The sequence below is a fragment of the Lepisma saccharinum genome, chromosome 28 (genome assembly GCF_977018435.1).
Source record: "Lepisma saccharinum chromosome 28, izLepSacc3.1, whole genome shotgun sequence".
Lineage (NCBI taxonomy): Eukaryota > Metazoa > Arthropoda > Insecta > Zygentoma > Lepismatidae > Lepisma > Lepisma saccharinum.
In genome coordinates this window covers 33995288-34001184 of record NC_139256.1, presented here as the reverse complement: position 1 = coordinate 34001184, position 5897 = coordinate 33995288, and positions in this window count along the sequence as shown.

The window sequence follows — 5897 nt, the reverse complement described above, 5'->3', positions numbered from 1 at the left end:
CTGCCGGACTGTGAAATTTGTTTTTCAGTCGCCAATTTCTTTTTCATTCATATCTATTTTGGCAAGACCATCTCTGGGGAAACGGTTAACATGTCACCATTGTTGTTCTTGTATATTGTAAGACAATAATGTAAATGTTAAGGCTCGGTGGAAGGGTGACAACGTTCTAAATTGTTTGAAATCCGAGACTAGCAAGATAAAATCGTGACAGGCAGTGGCGAAGCGTGGTATCGCTGGAAGGGTATGCACAGGCGTTTGAACAGGGGGGAGGAGGGGAGTTCATGTTGTTATTGCTGTGATTTTTTTAAAATGCAGTAATTCCATTGTTCCAGAAAGCTCCGAAGCTGTGTACAGAGTACCGGTGTTTCAAATTCCCGAGAAAAATGACTGTCTATGGTTCCAGGAATTTGTGATAAAAACCGCGTGTCCGTGGTTTAAAAAAAACACGAGTATATTAATTAGGTGGAGGCACATAGTGGTTCGGATCACACTTTAAACTGTAGGTCCAGTCCCGATTAGCCTTTCTGTGCATAGAGTGGACCTAAATGAAAAACTCAAGCAAACAAAGGAGCATATTACGTTTGCTGCAGGATACAATGATCTTTTAAGCTTAACCGTGAAGAGGAATCTTGGACAATTGCGATGAAGCCAAAATCACGGACAATTGTTATGATTTTGACGGTGAAGGTCATTTTACAAATTAATGTAGAACAATTGAGGAAAAGGACGGGTGACTTCAAAAAATATCTGTTGGTTCTAGCCCATGTTCAAAAACTTGATTGAACCAAATTCCCAGCCAAATTTGACGAAGCACTTCCGTGCTGACAAGAAATAAAAGAAGAGAGAAAAGTAATAACCAAAATACAAGAATGAGGAAATAGTTATCACTGATGTGTGGAAGAACACTGATTTTAAACACGCCAAAGTGGTTGTAATGCAAGTACGTTGACAAGCTATCTTCCCAGTCTGAAGCCTCAAGTGTGAGAGGAATCAGTGTTCTATTCGAAAATATCAATATTTCACATAGGGTAGGTTCCTATAAGAGTACGCGGTCTTGAAAGAGTACGCAGTGCCAATTTCCAAAGTTGGCAGCATGTGGGATGGTAGCTTCTAGACGTTAGCAAGCAGCAGTGCGGAAGGTTGTGTATGAGCATGAAGGAAGTAACAAGCGGCTGGCAGGAACTAATTGATGCCATTTCAGTGTAATATTACGCTTGTAGAATATAACGTCTGCACAATAACGCTAAAACGGGAAGACAATGACCTGTATAGTAAATATCTGTGCACGCCATGATAATACATAGGTGTGGATTTCACATGCCTAGTCTGATTGATTCTGCCGTCTGGTGACCAAACATTAAATGTGGCGTTGTCCTCAAAGAGTACGCATTGAACAGGACCAAAAGAGTTCGCATGCGTACTCTTGAGGGACAGGGCAGTTTCTAGGTAGTAAAATTCCTTGAATCTGTGATATTTTTAAAAAAGATGTCTGAGGTCCCAATTTCTCAATTTTCTGTAAAATTAGAAGAATTTACATAGATTGAATCACAAGTAAAATGAAAGTACAGTATCCTATGTGCATAAATTCATACATAAAATACGAACTTTGTGACAATAGTTACTATTTCATCTACAGGAAAGATGTCAGGCTACAAAAGGAAAACAAACCGTAAATTGGTGTTAAGGGAGGAAGTATAGAATGACTGGTACAGGTAATTACAACTGGGAGAAAGCAAAAGGAAAATTGCCGCATCGCTGGGAGTAAATGACGGCACACCCCGGAAAAGAATGAAGGATGTAAGTCCGTTTTCCTACAACAAAAAAAAAACATACTTTTTTAACAAAATCTTTGGCATGTTACAAAAAATTAACTAGCCTATTCCTTTCCAATCATGGAGGCATAATGACAACATCACCATATCGAACAACATTGGAGTGTGCGGAGCGAAGTAAAGGAGGCAAACGTTACAAAGGGAAAAGCGCTGAAATTTGATGCTGCTGTACCTTCCACATCTACAGACCTTCAAGAAGTTGTCAACTGTCCAGGATGCCACGAAATCTACGAGGAAGCAATTACAGAAGACTGGATTCAATGTGGAGGTTGCGAGCAATGGTGGCATGAAGCTTGCTCTTCATATGAAGGACAGGGTGCCTTTCAGTGTGACATGTGTTATAGGTTTTATTTCCTAAGCTCCACGACACTTTCAAGTGCGTACTTTTAGAGGACATGTTGCGTTCTCTTGAAGGACTAGTACCCTAAGAGTACTAGTTTGCATCCATTTAAAAAGATAATTGTATATCGTATATTTTGTTTCCATTCATTTTATTTTTAGTTCCATACGAAAGTAAAGATACTACTTATGAAGTAGGTGCAGTTATGTTGTGTTTCTGTTTGTTTACGTTCCCGTAATATGACTTTAAGCACTAAGTGCGTACTCTTATAGGAACCTACCCTAATTCTCTTGTAAGAGGTATTGTACGGGGTGTTAAGTCACCCTTCAATTTGAAAGAAGATTTAAAAATGTCATTGCAATTGTCCACCCGCTCTTTCACTTCTGTGTTCATCGCAATTGTCCGGCTACCTGTGAAACGACAACAAGCAAGTTTTATTTCACACATTCCTCGCGTAGCTGTACGACCTAAACTGTTCATCGAAGCCGTCACACACGCGTATGATTCATAATGAAACAAAATAACCTGAATTCAAAACCGCGGAGTTGTTTCTCGGACACCCTGTATATATGAAAAACGACTGCGCAGTATCTCTTTGTACAATTATATTTTCATTTTTAATTACCTTTTTGAATATAGGCCAAAATGTACAAATAATGTGTCAAATACAAACGTTGCTCCGAGAGGATTAATTTTTAAAAAAATGTAGCTCTCAATCATTCGATAGTTATAAAAGATTCCATAACCCTTATATTTTCCGTGTTCACTGAGGGCTGGTAAAAAGTATATACAATTAGCATCTGCAGGTAGATGGTAGCATTGTTCATTTACTTCATGTAATTTGTTGTTTGAAGATTGATCAAGTAGCAAGCAGAGCATTTGGCCTTGACCTTTGCACGGCAACATTAGTTGCACTGATCAATAATATTGAACCACACAGCTACAGGCGAAATGACTTAACTTTCAAGGACGTCAATACCAGCATGTAGTAGTGATGACGCCTCACGAGTCACGAGGGGTTCCAACAACTTTTCATAAACGTTACATATACGAGGAGATGCTGAAAATTTCGTAGCCCGACGTAGAAGGAATGCACTTGGAATGATGAAACTTCATAGTTACTCAACATGCTCCCCTCGAAGCTCAATGCACTTTCTGGCCCGCTGATCCAACTTTTGCGAACTGCCTAAAAGAAATTCTGAAGTTTGCTCTGTGGCAGTATTCACCTTCTCATCTGAGGCAAAATGTGTCCCTGCAGGTGTTTTTTTGAGCTGAGGAAACAAAAAGTAGTCCGATGGAGCCAGATCGGGGAAATAGGGTGGATGATCAATACACTGAAAGCCTAAGTCTCGCGATTTCTGCTGTGTTGCTGTTGCTCGATGCGCAGGGGTATTGTCATGGACAAATAGGACACCTTCGAGGAGCAAACTTCAGAATTTTTTTAAGTGGTTTGCAAAAGTTGGAGCACCGGTCAGAAAGTGCTTCGAGGGAAGTATGTTGAGTAACTATGAAGTTTAATCATTCCAAGTGCATTCCTTTTACGTCGGGCTACGAACGTTTCAGCATCTCCTCGTATAGTATATATAATTATTCAGCACAGACAGTTACTAGCCTATACGTATATGTACACTTCGCAACATCTTATTTGACCGCCCCGAAAGAATTCTAAGTCCCGGAATCGTAAACTTAGCAACATTGCACTTCGGCTCCAGGTGAGAGTAGCCAACTTTCAGTAGGTCCTTCCACTAGATGAAAAACGCTGCGGTGATAGGTTTTCAATTCAACAATTTCCATGAACTTAGAAAGTATAAACCGCTATTATAATACACAATCAAACAGATATAATAAATTGGAAAAAGAACCTTGTATGATATTTACCATTCTGCTTGCTCGACTTGAAATTTTGGGGGTTTCGAACACTGACTAGAGTTTTTCTCCACCTGGAGGAAATTGCCATCAAGTTTGTGCAGAATGAAGCAAATTTGTGAGGAGTTTATGTGACATTTTATTTACAATACCTTGCATAATATCGAACAGTTCTCAAAAACATATATTTTACACGACTTGTCGAGAAAATGTACTTGAAACACAGGAAGGTGGGAGTCTTCATAAGTCAACATGTTTTTAAGGGCGTAACGTCATTAAGTTAACGTAGAGCAGTTGTTTAGGCGCTGCTATCCTTATTTTTCATCAAGCATGAAGGGTCGCGGGTTCAAATCCCACCCTCTCCTCTTTCTTTTTTTTGTTTGCTGAACAGATACTGTTGATACTAGAATATTTAAAAAATGAATCCGATGCACACTTGAGGGACGTCCCTTCTGCGCATATTTCCACTTAGAAGTTGGAGATTTCCAGGATTTAAAGTTAAAACTTTTCTTTTTAGTTATTGTTCATATGTTGCGTTAACACACACATCATGATTAATTCACAAATCACATATATGTATTCAGGATGCAAAATGTAATGTTATTTAAGTTATGTATTGTTTGTTCTTCCTGGTCTGAGACCTCCACGCTATAACAGGTGACGGCGGAACAGTGTGGGAGGGAGACCAGCAGTCGGTAGGTAAGCCAAGGCCCGCCAAGGTGCTGTAGAGCTGTGGGGTTATGTTATTGTTTGTTCTTCACTGACACCTAAAATATTGATTATTTGATTTCGATATACTAAAAAAAGATATACAGTTATGTTAAGTAGTGATGTAGTGCAGTACTGTAACGAAGGAGAGCGTTTAATGAGTTCAAATTCCTAAGATTGGTAATTTTATGTCCGTTCCTTCGTAATGACTGTTTTCAATCCCCTCACCACCATCTTACCAATGCATCTAAAACTAATAGCAAATCGCTAATTAACATAAGTAAATTCTTATTGCGAAGAGGCCGATTCGATAAGGAACTACTAATAAGTATTTATATAGTGAGCGACAAACAAAACATTCAAAACCTCATAATGATCGTTAATTCCTCACTGCTTTGTATCTAAAATGTTTGTCTTCTTTGAACGGAAAGTACGAGTATCAGATATAACAAACTTTCCGCACTAACTTTGAAATATTCGAAACCACGAGACTTAGCTCTACGTAACTGGAATCTGTGCGTTCCACGTGGCATGTGACTTCCTCCTATCATCGAAATAACTTCCTCTTAGTATTTCATTTCACCTCGTGAAATACAGAGACCAATGTTAACTTCTTAGCACGGTGGATAAACTTTACATCCAACGATAAACTCCTGCCTAGGTGGAGAATCGAACCTACGACCTCCGTCGTGAAAATCAAGCACGCTACCTCTTCTCCAGATAGCTCATGTTAAAATTTGCTACCAGTTTGAAGAAACCAATTCACACATATTGTCATATCTATAATTTCCTCATGGCAATTTTATGAGGAAACGAATTCAGATAAAATCGAGAATCGCTGAAAGGGAAAAATGATGAACATGTCTATTATCGTTTTGTCATATTTTGTAAATTGTGTAAAAATTTCGTGTTTTGAACAAGCAATCGTTTAGTTACGAAGTATGTTGTTTGTTTAAAGTAGGAACTGGAGAGCAAAAAGGAGTCATTTGAACCAGACCCCGTTTGACAAGAAGCTTCAGCTTCTTTCCAAAGACTGTATGAAAAGAGAGAGGAAATGGATATTTAATGTATGAAATGTAAAATATGTTTGAAATTATAAGAATGGAAACCTTGAATGATAATGCTAACGAACTTCAAACTATGAAAAACAT